Raw genomic sequence first — 19,746 nt, 5'->3', positions numbered from 1 at the left:
ATATATATATATATATATATATATATACATGTATATATATATATATATGCATGTATATATATATTATATATTACATATATGTATATGTGTGTGTGTGTGTGTGTGTGTGTGTATGTAAACAATGGGCTTCTAGAATGTTTATGTTGATCAAATTTACTCAGAGATGATTGCCGAGGAAGCGGCTATGCAGGGTGATATTTAGTCAAGTTGCCATGCAGTGAAACTGAACCTAGAACTATGTGGTCGCTATAGGATCCTAACATTAACAGCTAGATTTTATAGATAAACTTTTCTCTGTTAGCTTCTTGAGAACATTTCTTAGTGTAAAAAATATATTTAGTACATATTACACATCTAACTGAATAATACTTAAAACAATGTGTACCAGCATCACCGAAAACCTATTTAAATCTGACAAATTGTAAGAGTAATATTTCATAATTTTCTTTGATAGAATACACTATAGTACGTAAAACTATTCATTTTATATTGCTTATAGTACCTATGCACGGTTTCAAACGAAAACATACATACATATGTTATTAATATTAGAAGGCGGCGAAGAGGGCAAGCTGGCAGAGTTGTCAGCACGCCGAGCCTACTGCTTAGCGGCATTTCGTCTGTCTTTACATTATGAGTTCAAATTTCATCGAGGGCGACTTTGCCTTTCGTGTTCGATGAAATACTTATTTATATATCGTTTATATCTGCAGTAGATACCCCTTTGTTTTGTTGAAGGGGACAGGTTTGCTAGGTCTTCATTACAAACATTTAAAAAGCGAAAACATGCTTTTCAGCTTTTTGCACAAAGAGAGTATAAGTCTGCCGTGTGATAACTGTTCCTGCTACTTCCAGGATTTCCATTGATTACATGGAGACTGCTTCGGTTTGTATTTGGTGATGTTGCTTTAAAGGAATCGGATCATGCAAATATTCCTAAAGATTAAAAAAAAAGGCTTAGCGTCAAAACATTTCCTTGTTACTTAGATAAAAATATGGTTATATTCTGTGATAGCTTCTGGAAATCGAACCTAGATTCTTCATTTAGATTTCCGTAAATTCACTTCTATATCACGATATTCAGCATATACATAATCAAATTTAATGAGCAAATATTATTTTTTTCTCATTTGTAATTCCCTTTTCTGTGCCATTTTGTATTTAGTTACTGTTTTATCTACTTTTGTATATTATTTAATTCATTAAACACATAACTAACTAACTACAAAAATATGGTAATACGGAGGTATTTTGGATATCAAAACACGCAACCAGTGATAGTTATTCACTGACAACTATGAAAATAGGAGTCTATTTAACAATGTGTAATATCATTTGGTCTCTTAATAGTATGAACATTTTTTAGCTGATCAAGAATGGCAATTGTTTCTTCTCTTTATTATTTGTATATTTAATATTTTCATTATAAATTATATTTCCAACATTTTGTTGTTATTCTTTTTATTATGATTTTGGTTATTACTGTTTGTTATGATTGCTATTGTTATTATTATTGTTATCATTATATGTTGCATTGATGTTTTGTTTATGATTTTTGAAGCAAAGTTATAAATTAGGTGCCTGTTTGTAATCTCCGCTCACCATAAAATTGGACAAAGCTTTTCCATCACAGTTCTGGTACCCTTTGAACTATGTTTGCATCAGTAATCACAGGAATATATTAAGTTGTTCAGCAAAGTCCCTGAAATATAGAGGAATGGAGCGAGAGTAAGAGAGAGAAGGAGAGATAAAGAAGTATGAGAGGGAAAGAGAGATAGATAGAAATAGAGAGAGAGGGCGAGAGAGCGTGCGAGGGAGAAAGGGATGGAAAAAGGTAAAGTGGTAGAAAATCAGGGGCAAGTCATTAAGCTGATGAGAAAGAGAGAGAGAGAGAGAGAGAGAGAGAGAGAGAGAGAGAGAGAGAGAGAGAGAGAGAGAGATAGAGAGAGAATGAGAGAATGAAAGAATGAGAGAATGCGAGGAGTGGTAGTCGTATTGTAGAGCGGCAGATTCAATAAATACATTGGGGAAGGAATATGAACAAAAATACAGAGGCAGACAGACAGACCGACCGATAGATAGACAGATAGACAAAGAGAGAGAGGGGAGGAAGAGAGAAAGGGAGAGAGTAGAAGAGAGAGGTAGAAGAGGGAGGAGGAGAGAGGGAGAGGCGGAGAGAGGGAGAGAAGAGAGAAAGAAAGAGAGAGAGAGGGAATATGAAGAGAAAAAAATAATAGAGGATTTTTTTTTCAATTGACAAAGAGAAAGACGAGAATATAAACACTTTAAGAGAGAAAGAAAACTGTGGTTAGAAGAGGGAAGGCGAAGAACAAACACATAAATATAGAATGAAAGAGCGAGTTCGAATAAGGAATATTTCAAAAGAAATATCTTATTTTTGATATCAGGTAACAACAAATAGCAGATATGTTGAAACAGTAGCAGTTTTTCGCGGTTCTCCACTACGGTTGTAATAAAACAACTATTCAAATACTCTATTTTAGATTCATTTGCCCCTTTTTTTATGTTTACAGAATGATCCTGCCATGGAGTTTTGGTTGTTTTGTTTAAAATTTATTCTATTGTAGTGTTGTTTGTTACTAATAAAATAATGTGTGTGTTTGTGCACGCGTGTGTATGATATCGTATGTATATGTATGATATTGTATTATGTATAAGGTTTTATTGGAACGAAAGCCAAATACTGTTAAAACTAACACTTGTTCATGCGTGTTGGAAATATTTGCGTTGTGGGGATAAAAAAAAAATATTCAACGTATTTTGGTTTGATTTATATTGTGGCAGAAAAAAGTCACTCATTTATAGTCGCCCTTTATTCTTTCATTTGACAATTTCAGTAACATCGGGGCATATGCTCACAAAGCGGGAATATTACAACAAGGTAATACAACTCATGGAGTTACTTCAATGTTATTTTCTTTCTGTTTTTTTTTTGCGTGTGTTTCGTGATGGTAGTGGTGGGCTTTCATTGTTTAGTATGTGATGGTGTTTTTACGAAACGGAAATAAAATATATTGCTATTTGCTGTTTTGTTATTCCGATATTTCAATATTTAAACAGTATATAGAAAGCAAATATAAAAACTAAAAGATAATTAAATAACATAAGAGTGAATGAACTTGAAATAAAATCGTAACTGATGCTGCGTTGCGGCGGACGGTCAAAACCCTTAAACCCTGTTCTCAATCTACATGATTTTAAAAGGAACGATGTGGACGCACAATAACACAGTATGAAGGAAAAAAACAAACCACAAGCATATGTAATTAATGAGTCTTTATGTTAGCCTGTCATGCTCAGCTAACGATATACTACATGGGAGAAGAATTCACTAGGAAGTTGCTGTAATAATCCTCCTCGGTGTGTGGTCCTCAGCGTGATATCCGTATGTTACGATGTAACGCGATGAGATCCGGAATACATGGAAACTGGTAGTTGCCTATTACAAATGTTAATCCATTAGGAATTCTAGAAGAGGTCAGCGAATAAATTTGCTGTGAGGATGGAAACGATATCAGAATTCAGGCATTTGAGATGTTTGAGTAGCGCAAAGGTTCGTTCGTATGTGAATATAACATGGTAACATGAACAATACTTACTCTAATTGTTATAGGTGCCATGTAGTAAAGACTAGCGATCTATACACTCTTGCCATTCCCACCCTTCCCCCATGAGAACAACAAAGATGTAATAGCTGAATGCAGAGAGAGAGAGAGAGTAGCAACACCTCCGATTGGTACCTGTTACAACTGAGTGGACTGAAGTAATGCGAAGCAATGTATATCAGTCAAGTTATAACATATCACCCGAGATCCAGGAATAGTATCCATGCTGTTGTGACTATGAGCCAGTCAGCTTAACTACTAGTCAAATATGCTGGTGACTAAGGGAATATATGCGAATGAGAAAATGGATAATATAAAGGAGTGTTAGTGGAGGGATTGATATGCAAAGGAGGAACGAATGACTGGTGAACAGTGATGTAAAGTGTGTGTAAAACGTGCGATGAAGGAGGAAGTAAAGTCTGTGAGAAAAGTGATATAAAGGAAGGGAAAAATTGTAACATACTGAGAGAGAGAGAGAGAGAGATGATGAAGGCTAGATAAATGATGTAAGAGATGAGAATTCATGTCAAAGAGAAGAGATTGGTAAATGGATATATACACACTAGAGAATGACAAAGTGGCTCGTACAACCGAATTCGAAGGCGGACGAGGGCAAAGCAAGTTGTAAGGGTATATAGCAGAAGACTGAGACCGATAGATGTTGTGAATATAACAAATTAAGAGCTTGTAAAGAGTGTAAAGGCATAAACAAATAAATGTATAGGAGCTCAAAATTTATAAATAAAAAGTATCCAGAGCGAGGATGGTGAGAAATGTTCGATGATCATTTGTAGAAATGTTTGCCTAAAGATTCTCTCGGGTGCGATTAACAAATGCAGTTCATACAGGAACTGGCAGTCAGCGCTGTTCAAGCTTCTTGTTAACTATGAAGTCATGGGTCCAATGTAGAGCTAAACTCTAGATGCGTAGAGATTACTAACCACACCGTTCCAGTACAGACCTGGCAATCAGCACTGTTCAAGCTTTTTGTTACTTATGAAGCCGGGGGTCACATACAGAGCTAAACTCTAGATGTGTAGAGATTACTAACTATATTGTTCCAGTACAGAACTGGTAATCAGCGCTGTTCAAGCTTCTTGTTACCTATGGAGCCAGTGATCCAGTGCAGAGGTAAACTCTAAACGTGTAGAGATTACAAATTCATTGTTTCAGTTAATAATCATATTGTGTTCTATGAAATAAGAGAGAAAGTACTTATGCGTGTGGGTGTATGTGTTGTGCAAGAAAGAGTAGAGAATCAAATAGGTGGGAGAAGTCGGGAGTGAACAAAAGGTGGAGAAGTGATAATGGGAAACTGAACATCTGCCACAAACTCACAAATCCACAATATGATCGTAAAGGAATAAACGTTCTTGCTTCTAATGCTTCCGTTTTTATTCTTTGAGTGCACCATTAAACCACCTAAATTTTCTGATTCCCAACATAGATTTTCTCTCTTGCGACGTTCCAGTTTTATAGCGGGCGGACTTTATAAAGAAAAAGTGGCAAAGAAGAGAAAAAGGAGCATCTGGATGGTGATGAACAATTTATGAGTGAGTCTCTTGGACGCATTCCAATAATATCATTCAGTAGACATCAGTTTGAGTTGTGTTACCTATGAATGATCTTACATCAACAAGGCTGGATCAACTTCAGAATAAACTATGACAGTCTTTGTTCAATACATGTGCATTTTGTCAATTTACTTTATAACTTATGCATGGTTTCTATATGTATATATAATATCAATATGCGCAATACACATGCCACCAGAATACCACCCGGAGGGCTGTTTTTCTGCTAGTTACACTAATTAAAACAGATTATACACATTGTAGTTTTCTGTAGCCAATGACAGACCCACTATCTTCCTCGAGATACTAATGTAACATTGATATTTGAACTAAAAACTGCGCGAGTCTTGTCTCAATAGAAGGACATATAGCTTATCGGCAAAGTCCCACTGTCTTTTGTTGAATAAAATTCATACGAAGAAGCTAAGTATTTTTCTTGTATTCAGTTAAAGAAATTGTCTTATATGATCTCTGGGGTAATAAAAATCTATCGCAGCACTCAGAGTTGAACTATTTATGCTTAACATGTTATATCGTCGTTATTTATTAAATTTAGTTCTTTGGTCAAACTAACGGTTACATAGTCTTGCTAATTCACTTGGAACATTTGAGTGACTATCAGGTTAAGTTTTCACTTAAAGTGTTAATTTTTACTCTATATCAGCCTAAATTGTAGGTGTATTTTATGTTAAGCTGTAATTGGTTTACTGACAACTGCCTACACTATATGTACGTCGGAGATTTTCTCCAACTCCCGCTCCTGTCGAAGACTGTAACTTGATATAACTGTAAATTTCATACAGGTATTTCAGTTGATTAAGAATGACATTTAGAAGAAACTGATCTCCCTAGGCAACAGATTTCATAATGAACATATGCAGAGATGGATTGTTGCTTTAATTTTACTTGACATACATTTTCGCTCAGAGAATTAGCTAATATATTATTTGACAGAAAACTTTACAGAAATTCGTTCAACGTTGCGACAGTTCATAATCTGGGATAAAACAAAGAAAAAAAAAAACAAGCACAAAAACTCTGTAATGTTTAAGAACAGCTATTGTCATATTTGGCAATTTCAAGTAGATTAGTGGCATGTTTGAAAGTAAAACGAATATTACGATAATACATAAGTCGTTGCAGATACTTCAGACACTGTGGTAAATGAAATGTGGCATGTAGACTCATGCTTAATAGAAATCGCTATAGCAAACCATCGGAAAGTTGGCTTTATATTATCTACTTCCAGCTTCTTTCTTTAATAATACTATCTACCATGACGTCTCAAAAGTTATTGCTCTCGTGCCTGGATCGAATAACTAACACAATTCCATAAAACAATGGAAGAGCTTCAAGAGTCACGTCATAGAAGTACGGTAAAGAATTTCGACACATCATAGCAGTCAGTTCTTTTTAAAAATAATCAAATGTGAAAATATCTTTTTTTCTGTGTCCTTATATTGTTGATATAATTCTTCCACGATGTAACATTTTCAGTAACATCGAAAATATCTTTCAGATAAAATCACTTACCAAGCAAGCAAGCACAATTGTGTGTTTCCTTCTTCCTACTTAATATTTAAAATCCAGTGAGAAACAAATTAACAGTGAATGCGTACGATAATGTCATTCTTTAAAATACTGTAGTGTAAAAACTGCAAGGAAAACTTTCTGCTATTGAATATTGGTTCCAGGGCTTTTAACCTATTAGAATAATGCGGTAGATTTTCAGGTACGTTGAAATTGCATAGCATTTTGATATACTTGGTCTCGTTCTTTTCTAACATTTATATTAGTAAATTTGTATTATATTCCTCATCGGTGACACTCGATGAAATATATAACACTGTTATAATGGAATATATTGAATAGTCAATTCAATATATGCGACTACAACTGTTCCTAAACTATACTGGTCGCCTTCAATTTAGCCTCCCAGCTCCACCACTGTGTCTCAGATCGATTGCTATATTATGGTATGTTATAGGTATTTACACGATCTATTTTAAAATAAAATGTTAAACTGCATAGGTAATGCAATGAACCATTTTAGACTTAGTAAACACAAACGCGCAACACAGAGCTATCTACTGCAGAACATTGGTCCGGAAACCGGAAACTGACGAAGACTATCAAGGAAATAGTCATAGCAGCAGAAACCAGATCAAGGTAAATATGATTGAGAAGACAGCACAGGCGAGGGACTAATTCAGTCCTCACCACCCCACACAGACGAAGAGTACAGGCTTAGAGGCAAACTGAGATACCTGCTGGTATATATAGGTATATATTGCAAAGGATACAGAAGATTAGCTTCAGGTTAAGAATCTTCAATGTTTTGATTACCCAATAAACTGTTCGTTTGTATTTGAATTCTGGTATATGTAAAGGCAATGTGAAGGACGCAATTTCTATGTAAATTCGGTATAATCCTCTTTTGAGAGATTATGCATGGCGTTTGATAAACATGGCATCATGTTCATCGTGTCAAAGAAGCTTTGCAAGTACTTTGAAATAACCAATTTGGTTTAAATATGAAAACTAATTACATGTTCAAGATGTGTTTTTCAATTAACTGGTCCATTTTATTTTAGTAATTCAGTGGATCAGTGAGCAGAAGGTTGTGACCTACAGGTATGTTTGTGCTTGCTGTAACATTTATCATAACAACAGCATGATTTGTTGCTTCTCATATTAAATGGTTTCATTTAGTTTCAGGGATAAAACCAAACTGAACTGAATCAAATGGAATAAGTCAGATGAATTGGCAAAGTGTGTCTTCAGGGCAGAAGTTGCAAATTTCTTTTGCTTTGTAATTATCTAATTTTGTAATTTGTCGATAAGAAAATCAAGTTATCCAAATTACGAGTTTTTAGTTCAGAAATTAGATAGAAATTGTCAGTAAGTGTAAACATGATCAGCTCGTTGATAGTAATGATTATAATGCGGAGAAGGACGAGGAAGGAAGGAATGGGGAGAGTATAGTTTGAGGAGGAAGAATAAATGCGGGACATAAATGACTTCAATACCGTAAAAACGGCAGAAAGAATAGAAATTGGATGACACAGAAGAAGACGGCAGATGATTAATTCTTCAAAATAGATTAATCATTAGATCTTGACAACATTCCAAAGCCTGTATGTGTTTTAAATATAGTTCTGAGATGTAGACACTAAGAATAACATTCGCCACTCTGTAATTGGTCAATAGCAGTTTACATAAATCTTATACTTGATATTGGAAGGCATTTAATAAACGGCCAGGTACATTCGACACTGATGAGACGTAATTATACCGAAACCTCTTCCGAGTTGTTACCGTTCTTGGAAAGAGAAAAATCATTTCATGGTACGTTTTAGTTTTGATTAAAATTTTAATTTATTTTAATTAATACACTCGCGTGATATACTGGTCAGAATAAATAATTAAGTAATAATTTATTTGCATTATGAAGGACGTGGGTAAAGATTTTAACATTCCTTGAATTATCATATTAACTCTTTTCGTGTCCAGTAAACTATTTGTTTTGCATCAAGCAAAGAGAGATGTTCAGTCGATAATATCGAGCTCAACTGGTACTTTTTATATCGACCCCTAAAAGATGAAAGGCAAAGTCGATCTAGAGGGAATGATTCTAACATCTCGCCACCTTATGAGTATCAAATATAGCATAAAGTCAGCAATTGCAAAGGCTGGGGTTAATCAATTACATTAACTCCGCTGCTCAACCGGTACTTATGTAATCAACCACGAAGCATGAAAAGCAAAGTAGATTCCGGCAGCGTTTGTACTCAGAGTATCAAGACGGACTAAATATCAGTTATTATTTTGCTCGGCGTGAATTTAGTTAAATATTAAAATTAAGTTCTGTCGATAATCTTAAGTCTGTCCTGGAAAGTTGATTAGTTTAGAATCGTAACATCTGAGCCATTCAAAAGATGATTGAAGTCGAGCCTCATAAAATTGCTAAAACGCAAAAATAAAATTATAGAACATTAAAATTTGACTTCTTCGTTAAAACATGCTACATTAATTTGCATAATTACTACAGATTAATTACTTTTTTTAATTAGTAACATTCTCTGGTTTCTGTTGCATATTTTGGTTCGAGATACACAATTCTCTTAGTGTTTACTTTTGTTTAGAATCAGGTGCTAAATAGTACAAATTTAAGAAAACAATCACTAAAAAACAAAACTTAAAATTTGAATCACCAAAAAAAAACTCCTTAAAGTTTGAATCACTTACCTCACAAAAGAACCAATGTAGGCATTTCAGAAAACAGGAGACTATTATAGTTTACTTTTGTCTTCATCGTATGGTGTTAAATATTCCGTTGCACCTCTGCGACATGGTCTATGTTAGAATACCTTTACAATTATTGAAAATTCTTTCTTTACATATTTTTTCTCGAAACTAAAAGTATTTTTTCTTTCTTTTATGCGTTTTTAATCTCTTTTTCGTCAAGCTGTTGGAAATAAGATTCCTATTGTGCAATAATTTTTTGACCTCATGTTTGTATGTAACGAATTGCCATTAGATATAAAACTGTTGCTGGTGACTCAGTATGTTTGCATTTGAGAGCAGGAATCTATTTTGAACCATGAATTGGAGTGATGTAACACAATTGCACTAAGTTGACACAATTCATTTATATTCTCTCTATTTCATCAAGTTCGTACCCATATATGTTTGTGCGTGTGTGTGTTTGTACATATTTATACCGTTGTTACCACCATATCTTTTGGGAGACAAGGACAATTTTTACTTTTTCTCCCTCTCCTATCCCATCTCGCTTCCTCATGAATCACCTATTCTCTCACTGTGCGGGAACATCATATGCAATGGCTATGTAGATTTGGTCATTAGTAACAGTCTCATATAGAAGTCACAACAAAAGTCATAGTTAGAAGCTGGTATCTTCCACCCTTTGTCGTTTTCATGCCTGAGACTGAGTTCTATTTCGATCGTCCTCGGCTTTTTCCTAGCATTTCTTCACAGCAAAGTCCCAGAGTAAATAGTTCGTTTCCACGATATCTCATGTCTTCCGTTCAATGTATTGTGATGCAGTACTATATGTACATGACCCTAAATCTTAAATAAGGTCGGAGTTTTAGACGGAAATCTGACTTATACTATGCGGTATATCCTGTATGTGTATTTGTGAACATGAGTATCGGTATATATCAGCATATTTGTATACAAATATGCGTGTATGTGACTGAATGAGAGAGAGAAAGAGAGAAAGAGTGAGAGAAATAGGGAGAGAGAAAGAGAAAGCGAGAGAAAGAGAGAGACAGAAAGATATTTATAAATTATCTTATATTTAATCAATTATTTTGACATAGAGCCGGCCAAATGTTTCAATTTAGCAAGAATCTAATTTGTGGAGACATCATTTTTAAGCAGACATTTTAAACACATTTTGTATATTCACAACGGACATTTCCATATGTCTCAGACCACCAGAGAAAGAGAGAAAGGGGTAGAGAGAGAGAGAGAGATAGGGAAATAGTGAAATAGAGAAAGAGAGAGAAAGGAGAGTGGGAGAGAGAGAGAGAGAGACAAAACGGGAGAATTGAATCTGAAGGTGATTATCTGTGTCCCGAGCAACGATTATGCAGTAGACCAGTATGTCAGACAATTCCAGAATAGACAACATGAAATAAATAAGTAAAAATAAAAACCCCTGAATTCTATCAAAACTCACCAGTAAGAGATTCTCGAGAGTTACAAAGAAATTCTGTTAGCGACTAGGTTGTTGAAGTCGACGGATATATTCGCACTTTAAGACAGAGGAAAAAATCAATGTAATAGCTTTCGTGACTTCTTAAACGAAATTGCTTCTGTTGCATGACATGGTCTCAAATCAAGTCATATGACAAAGAAATGAATACTCAAGTCATATGACAAAGGAATGAATAGCCAAGTAATATGACAAAGAAAGGAATATTCAGACTTATGAAAAGCCTTTTAAATGGATACAACGAAAGCCGTTTTAGTGGGGACGAGATAAATGGATTACATCGGCAGAAGTAATTGACAAGATTATTGTTTCATTTGCCCCGGAAGGATGAAAGAAACAGTTAGCTTTGGTGGACTTTGAACAGATGTCGTAAAGAACTGGATGAAATATGTCTAAGCATTATGCATGACTCACTCATTTTGAGGCTTAGTGAAACATGCCAAAATTTACTTTCAGTTAACGACACGCTGTAAAGAACATCTCCATCTATTCAAGTTATGAGCATTTAGAGATGCAGCTGTGTCGGATTTATTTACCGTAAGATTTTTACATCCTGAGCATATTTATAACTTTGGAGTGGGTGTTATTGTCCTTATTATTTTGTACCAGGCCAACCCAGACCGAGCAGACATGGAATCTGACAGTTTAAATATATATTTTTGAACATACACATTGTTCTAACACTTTGCATTCGGAACAGCAATGGAATGTATATAGAATTTCGGGCAATACGATATACTTTCAGGTCTTGTCATGTTTGACTGAGCTACAGTAAGTTATTAGCATGTTATATGCACTGTGTATGGAAAAGATAAGGTAATCCAACGTGCTGTTAGGTTTTGGCGAATTTATATTCATAAGTTGATCTAGGTTGAACTGAAGTCGTTGTGTTTTTAGTATGATGTGGAAGTAGTGTACATGGACGTTGTCAATGCACTTGCTTGTATCGGACTGATTGCACATATCAATTTCATATAGTGTAATTTAAACTGCATTTATAGATTATAGCGTACACAGAATTGAAGTAACAACTTGCGATATATTCATTTTCAGGATTCTATCGATGCTTTGTGAGCGTTGTTTGGAGATGCACTATTTCGGGTCAGTTCAATTTTATTGGGATTTATAGTGAAGTGATTGGTACCCACTGGAAGACCATGATCCTTAATAGAGCCGTTGATTTTATACTAGCCCTGTTTTAAGCCTATCTTTTATTGTTGACGAATCGTAGCACCAGTCAGTGTTCTGAGTATGTTTGGATATCTTTTGTTTTCTTTACATTTACTGTTAGTGTTGTAGATCTTATAGTAATATTAGTATTGTTGTTTCATGTATGAGTAATATAGTTTTGGCAGAAGGCCAGCACATTTAGAGGAGGGATAAGCGGATTATGTCACCCCCAGTGCTCAGCTGCTACTTATTTTATCTAATCCAGAAAGGGATGAAAGGCAAAATCGACCTCAGCGAAATTTGAATTCTGAACACGAAGACGGACTAAATACTGCTATGCATTCTCTCCGCCGTGCTAACAATTCTGCCAAATCGCTGTCATATGTATGAATAATATGATTATGCTGTTAACTTATTAAAGGGTGTATCTGATTCTCTTTTGTGTTGATAATAAGGGAGCGGAAGATAGATTAGGTAGGTGGTAGTTTTAATTTATTTGTTACTAATGAAACCAAATTTCTGTATTGTTATGCAGTTCCTGGGGATTAAATCAAATATATGTCTGCATTGTGAAGCGCATATGAAATGCACTGAAGTTGTGAGCAATCTATAGAAACCAAGATAGTTCTTATTACCATTTTAACTTTACTTAACAGGGTGTATCTTATGATACTGTTTCGGTCGTTTTCTTGTTTTTTTTCTTTTACATTCTTTTGTTTGGACCTATAATTCTGAGAATTGTTATCCAGGTTCAAGATTATAATGATTTGACTGGGTCAATATGAATAGTTTAAAATGTGTGTTAATGCCAGCGTTATCTTCAAACATTAACACTTTCAAGTGTATACATGCTGCTATTTTGTGAGAACCAGACGTTTTGTTTGTATTCTTGGATCTTCATATCGCTTTTCAGTGAGGGGTAATGTCACTCTAAAGCTGAAAGTTACATAACTCGCGTTAAGGATTTCAATGGTTTTTTTTTTATGTGTTCAATGGTGACTGATTTTTTTAAGAGCATGTGACATTTGCTTGCTTTTGGAGACAATTGTGTTGGCGTTGTTATTATGACGTGTCACGTGGTTTGGTTGTTAAACGTGTCGATGCTGTGAGCTGTTTGTATAGTTTTAGTTTTGTCATTAATGTGAATTAATGTTTGCTAATTCTCTGTTTTCCTTTGGTTAACATGTTCTGCTATAATTCTCTTAGATTTTTATTTTTTTACAATAAATCTAATTTCGGTTGAGAGTGTTGGTCAGTATATTGCATTTGAGGTTGTGTTTGGTTTTCATCGCTTTTGCTGTTTAATGTGTGATTTGGAGGTTATATGATTATGTTTTGGAATTTTCTACAAACGTCAACAGACGAATGTGGGTTGCAGTGTCTACTCTGTTATAGTAATATTCTTAAATTACTGAAACTATAATTGCGTCTACAGGTCAAAACTTTTAGGTTTGCTTTTTTGGAAATGTTGAAGTTTGTCTTCATAGTGTAAATTGACGTGTGCTGCAACGGTGTTGTGGTGAGGGTAGAGTTACAGGTTGATTCCCCATAAATGTAAAAGATTAAAATAGGAAATAAAATGAAGCGTCATGAAAGGAGATGTTATCGTAAGCCTTGTGAGATATAAAGGGAGAAAGACATTTTTCGGTCATGAATGACCATGGGATTGCACTTAGAAAGTTCCCCTCCGTGGCACAAGTTCGGGCGCCCATGCATACCGGACTCCCCTCTCAACACAACTGATGTTGTCCATGGGAATGGCAAAGGCCGATACAAATAGGCACCAGTGATGCCGTAACTCATTTCTATAGCTGAGTGAACTGGAGTACCGAGAAATAAAGTGTCTTGCTCAAGAACAAAATACACAGCCCGGTCCGGGAATCGAACTAACAGCCTCATGATAGTAAACCCGACGCTATAACCACAGAGGCATGCACCTTCCCTCGGTTAGATATACACCGTTGTTTTATGAATGAGTTGTGTCAAGAGAGATAGTTGTGCCCATTGCCTTTTCATGCCCTCTGAGTGATTGATAGAAACCATGCATTTAATTAGTTTCTTAAGTCGGTGGTGCCAGATAAGGAGGAAATGTTACTGAGAAAGGTTACATAAGGGCGAAATTCTAGGAATGAAGAATTTGGTTAATGTAATCCCTGTGCTAGCGTAATATATGTGGCGAAAGACGAAGAGATACGAGTGAGTTGCACACATATGAGTCGATGCAGCATGAAACCAGCCAGCTCCGAAGAGGTTCACGACTACACGAAGAAACTATAAACAACCAATCTAATTTTTTTAGAATTAAATTTTATATTTAAATTTTATTTTGCATTTAGTTCTATGGCTTCTCAAGTTTTAATCCTAATGGTTTTCCCATATATATCATCGCAGTGTCCACAATTCAACTGTTTCATAATTTTGCGAGTAGATTTAATGTCAAGAAACATAAAAATATTTTATAAATAACTGAAAAAAGTCATTTTAGAATATGACATTAATTAATTTAACTTCACAACGCTGAAAATATTATGAAGTAATGAAAGAATTTAAGAAAAATCCTGTATTGACCCATAAATGTTTTCTTTGATATGTTTGGCTTAAAGGCAACTACTACTGAACCATAAAGTCCAATGTTCGCAAACTTCCTTTTATTTCGACTACCCTTCTTTTTGCTAGCACATAAAATGTCAGACATATAAAATCTCACCTTGGTCATAAACTGTCACTATATACAGCTTTAACCTGATCATAAAATATAATGTCGCTTCAATTTGCTTAAACAGCACTTCTATAGTATTGATAACTCTGCGTCCTGGATAACGTTGCTTTAAATGACGTACATTTTCCTAGTCTTGAATAGCAAGTTCAAATTCTAATATCACGGCTCTTTCATGATTTGTTATCGTTGTCGTTGTTGTTATTGTTTATCTCAGGTCAATGCTGATTAAGAAAGGAATGTGACCATAAATAATCATTCCAGCTTTGAGCTTCTCTGCATTAAGATATGAAATGTAAGATCTCTACTCTGCTGACGGAAGGTCGTCTCATCCAAAGTCGATTGTATCCGACGACCACATATTGAGACGAATTATATCTATCAACATTATTATGGATCTCCGGGCCACCAGAAACAACTGTTGGACGTGTACCCTTCATTCTACACATTTAAATTTTTCTGTCGTTTGTACTCTGCATAAGTTGAACCTATTAATATAAATATCTATATATTTATTCTTAGAACTTCATCATATGAATGTCTCCCCTTTTTTGCGTGTATTCCTTAATACGTATTTTGTATTTCATACCTAAATTATTATATTCAATATATTTAATACAAGGGCGGCGAGTTGGCAGGATCGTTAGCACACGAGGCGAAAAGCTTAGCGGTATTTTGTCTGCCGTTACGTTCTGAGATCAAATTTTGCCGAGGTCGAATTTGTCTTTCATCTTTTCGTGATCGATTAAATAAGTTCATGATTTCCTATTACACAAGAATATATAAGTTAGTTTTCTTCATAGAATTCCATGGCAGAATTTAGATAATTTTTCTAAAAAAGGTACATGAAACAAGATGATTTAGCGTTTACATAATTCATATAATACGAATAGTGAAAGAGGTTAGAGTCTGATAACTCCACTAGTGTACCATTGTTAAATATTTACAAACTATGTGTAGACGGAGATTGTTTATTGAACTCTCATAGCCGTAGTTGTTGCTCATCTATTATCAGAAGACCTAACATAAAAAAACGTTTTAAGTAGAAACAATTTCTACTAGTTTTCCGACATATTGTAACTAGGTTTACATTTTCCACCATTTTCTTTTTTCTTTTTTCATTTAAAGACGGTGCTGTATAATATAATCGGATACAGCCGTATTCAGCATTGTCAAGAACACTCAAACGTTGGACAACCCTTTCGCTGAGAAAATATTTCCGGGAAAAAATTTCCATGTGTTAAAACATACTGAATGTGAATCACGCCATCCAGTATTGAGATGCAGGTGTTTCTATGTCATTACGCGCTGTTTGCTACTGATAAGAAATTCGCTTTTACCGTCTCTTGAAGAGCGATAGTTCTTATTCATAAAGAAATAGTATTTAGTGCATTTACTGATGTACGTAAAGCTTAGTCAAGCTGGAATTAAATAAGTAGAATAAAACGAAACAGCGTAGAAATAAATATTCTCACACAGGTACAACGACATTTAACACGCTCGTGTACACCTGTACGTGGTATCGCCTTTCATTGTGGAAATATTTCCGGAACAAAAACCTCCTCATTGATACATTGGGTGTTTGTGGAAAAATTAGCTTATTATTTCTAAAGGACTGAACAACTATGCTCCGTGTTCATTCGATAGAGATCCTACATTTCCGTTGCTTTGTAAAAATAGGCTTCATTCCAATGAATATTTTTATGGCAAATATAAATATAACTATTGAAATTAATTCCATTCACAAAGGTATTAATATTGATAACTGATATAATTTTAGCAGGAAATGAACACTAAAAATAAAATTAGTTTATCAGGAATTCACTTAAAAATTGTAGTGCAAACAACACAATTTCGTATTTACGGAAAATGTGCATGTGAGTCAATTCATCTGTTTGATCGTTGTGGTATAATTTTAAAATTTTGTTTTTGTATAACGTTAATTCTTATTGAAGCCATCTCTAAACAAACGTTGTTCATCGGAAGATTTGACACATCTATCCGACTAATATCTTGCACTTTTTTCGTATGTAGAGAGTTGCTCCGGCTTGCAGCGATGAAATAGCATACCCAAAGTTTTCTGTTGTATGATATGAGACGCATAAACTGATTCGCTAACTTTTCTGATGAGATATTTGCTTTTCTACCTCTCCATCATTACTCAATTATTATACTTGACAAATAACAGAATACTTTTCGTTGCGTAAAGGTTAGTTTATCATGCACATATGATATGTATACTATTATATAACAATTCACCTGAACGCAGAACATTAGAAAGCACACTTAAGTTTTATAATTTTGAATTGTAGTAAAACATTTTCAACTATTATGTCTCACCGGATAGCAAACTCACCGGATGGTAAACCCACCGGATAGTAAACGGAAGGGATGAAAAGCAAAGTCGACCTTGGTGGAACTTGTCGTCAGAACGTAATCACAGACGAAATGCCGTTAAGCATTTTGTCCGGTGTGCTAATGATTCTGACAGCTCGCTGCCGTAATAATAATTTATATTCAGAACATAAAATATCGATTTGGTGACTTGAATTCTTTACAGGAATTATTCTCTTATGCGGAATGAATTATATCACTATGTAAGCTTAAGACTTAAATAAAGTCATCGTATATTAGAGCGTCTGTAAAATGTACAAATTCACACAAGCTTGCACTCGATTCCTTACAAAACATTTAGGGAACAAGTGTCATAGGGCAGAGAGCATTAGAAATTACTCAATACATAATGGGTGATTATTAAAAGAAAAAGTGGCATCAGTAAATTAGGTTGTAATCGAATGAAGGAAATATTTCTCCTTCAAGTGTAGAAATATATTTATTCAGACGAACGCATTGTTTTTCAGTTTTTCAATTGGAACAATGTAGCTCTATATATTAATTCCAAATTTTGGCATAATAGTTTCGGAGTAAGGACAAATTGATTACATCGACTCCAATGCCCAACTGGTATTTGTGTTATCGACGCCGATAGGAGGAAAAGCAATGTCGATCTCGGCGGAATTTGAACTCAAAACTTAATGACTGACGAAAATCCCCGTGCTAACCATTGTTACAGCTCCACTTTATAAAACCCTATATACTGAGAACAGAAGATGAGAGGTTATAATACACATGTCTTTTCCGGAGGTGTTAGGGAATAACAATAGGCCCAAAATTCCTATGTTGGAATTAGAAGATAGATGACAGTATGACGCTAATGCCTTTCCTAAAGGTTAGAAATTAACAATAGGCTCAAAATCCCTATATATTGAAATTATAGGATGAGAGGTGGCGATGCTCGAATTTATCTGGGATGCCGAGGAATAAGAACAATGAAATTCTTCCAATTGGAAATCGAAAACCTAATCAGGATTTCACTCTCTGAGGCATTATCTCGACAATTCAGCTCTAAACATATTGTTTGGCAAAGGTCGATACTCACAAAATTAACTTATAAATTTCTTTAAAACACGCAAGCAGAGTGAATTCGATATCACCTCTTGTGAAAACGAAACAATGATATCCTGTCAATTTATCAAAGCAAATCTCAGAATAAAAAAAAATAGGATAAAATTAAGAAAAAAAAAAGGAATTGGACGGTTCTCTTTCCGTGTAGAATGTATTTCTCATAAAAGCAAGTTAAAGTTCTTGAATATTTATTTTAGCTGAATATATTGATTTATTTGCGTTATCGTTCATTAAAGTTATCGATTTGATTTTCTCCTCCTACAAATGAGAGTGAAATGAAAAATATCCTCTGCAACTTGTACGGTATTTTCATGTTTTTATTTCCATTTGTAATTGTAGTTTATGTTGTAGTTGTTGGTGTTGTGCTGTTGTTTCCTGTTTTCTCCATTTTAATTGTTTATTTTAGTAAAGCAGTGATATTTTCGTTGGATAAAATGCACTTTCTAATTATAATGCATTACAAATATTTCACATAATTAGTTGTGTATTGGACAGCGAAACCGAAGTAGTCCTGATGTAGCTGTCAAACTATGATCAAACAGAAAGCTATCTTGTTTGATAATGTAAAAGTAAAACAAATGCGCACTAAAACACCAGAGAAATCGAAAGAGATAATAAAAATAACATTAAAACGTCATATTTTAAAACTAATTTAAAACGCCTAAAATCCATCAATTCAATGGTATATTGTCATTAAAATTGTAATTGTTCTTCAAAGCAATCAGCGACCACCAGGTTAAAAGAAAATGTTCCTCTTACAAACCATGCAATCAGTAGACAGAGAAACTTTCTGCAGGCCTCTTTCTATTGTTAAAAGCAAATGAATATATTGCCGTGGACACCAAATGAAATGCAATCACCACTAAACTTTTATAGACTTCTGAAATTGAAGAGGCTGTATGCTTGATAAGAGAATTGGCATCCGAGGCCACAAATCTATCACTTAGCATAAATGGCTCGAGACACAAATCTAACCTAGAAAACGTGAATATTCGAGGAACTAGTGTGTAGCATAGGACTTCATTTCTTGTGGATATTTGAGATTAAGTATTATTCAATGTTGTAAAAGAAAACATGAAAATTTACGAGTCATTTCTTTATATCCGTGGTAAGCTTCAGCTAGCGTGGTAGGGTTTCGCTCCCCTGTTTACAATATATACAGAATGCGGGATTGCACCGATACACAGGCAGCAGAGGATCTGTCTCGGGTAAAATGGTAGCGACGCTGAACAACCATTTTGATGTGGCGAGAAATATCACTTCTTAAGTGTTGTTACTATTTTTATGTCTTATTGAGATCTTTCTATCTAGCTATACGAACATACATATATACATACATACATACACACATACATACATACATATATATATACATATATATATATACATGCACATATACATACACATACATACATACATACTTATATATATATATATATATATATATAT

General features: G+C 34.5%; 1 long non-coding RNA gene across 1 annotated transcript in view; it reads right to left on the bottom strand.

Moving 5' to 3' along the window:
• The window catches only part of LOC128250039 (uncharacterized), a 402,283-nt gene that overhangs the window by 8,626 nt on the left and 373,911 nt on the right, over positions 1-19,746 (bottom strand). Inside the window, exon 5 of the long non-coding RNA XR_008266160.1 lies at positions 1,603-1,702. This is a non-coding gene — a long non-coding RNA (uncharacterized LOC128250039). The remainder of the gene's footprint in view (positions 1-1,602; positions 1,703-19,746) is intronic.

This window comes from Octopus bimaculoides, chromosome 19 (assembly GCF_001194135.2).
Source record: "Octopus bimaculoides isolate UCB-OBI-ISO-001 chromosome 19, ASM119413v2, whole genome shotgun sequence".
NCBI classification, from domain to species: Eukaryota; Metazoa; Mollusca; class Cephalopoda; order Octopoda; family Octopodidae; genus Octopus; species Octopus bimaculoides.
The sequence above is the reverse complement of the archived record's forward strand: the minus strand, read 5'-3'. Positions and strand labels throughout refer to the sequence as shown.